Here is a 605-nt window from a genome sequence, read left to right on the forward strand (position 1 = left end):
TAAAAGAACGAAATTGGATCTCTATAATGTGAGTGAAAGCAATGAGAGACATAACTGAAATATAAAAAAGAGGATTTGAGAGAATTTTCCGTGATTTACGAGCTAATGGAAAAGTTTCGAAAACGGTAAAATATCCACTTGCATCTTGGGTTACTAGAGTGAAAATATATATATATATATAAAATATTTGGGTTACAACTCTAACAGGTAACCGGTTGCTCATGATCAGAAATTAATAGGGGTAAAAAAATCATGGAAGTCTCGGCTTTATGCATTGAAAACTTAAATAGTGTATACACCTAATTATCATATAATACTTGTGTTTAGAGTGCAATTACTTAGGCCTGAGACGGATCGGATATCCGGACAATTTTAAGGTATCCGGATCCGGATCCTTATCCGGCGGATCCATAATTTTATTATCCTTATCCGGATCCGGGGTTCTCGGATATCCGGATGTCGGATATCCTTCTAAAAATTGTAATATCAGGCGGATATCCAGATCCGGATTTGAATCCTTACAATAAATAAAATAATAATAATAATATATATAAAATATTAAAAATAATTTAAAAATAAAAAATATATAATGTTTTTAATTATTT

The sequence above is a fragment of the Brassica oleracea genome, chromosome C4, assembly GCF_000695525.1.
Source record: "Brassica oleracea var. oleracea cultivar TO1000 chromosome C4, BOL, whole genome shotgun sequence".
In the NCBI taxonomy this organism is placed as follows: Eukaryota; Viridiplantae; Streptophyta; class Magnoliopsida; order Brassicales; family Brassicaceae; genus Brassica; species Brassica oleracea.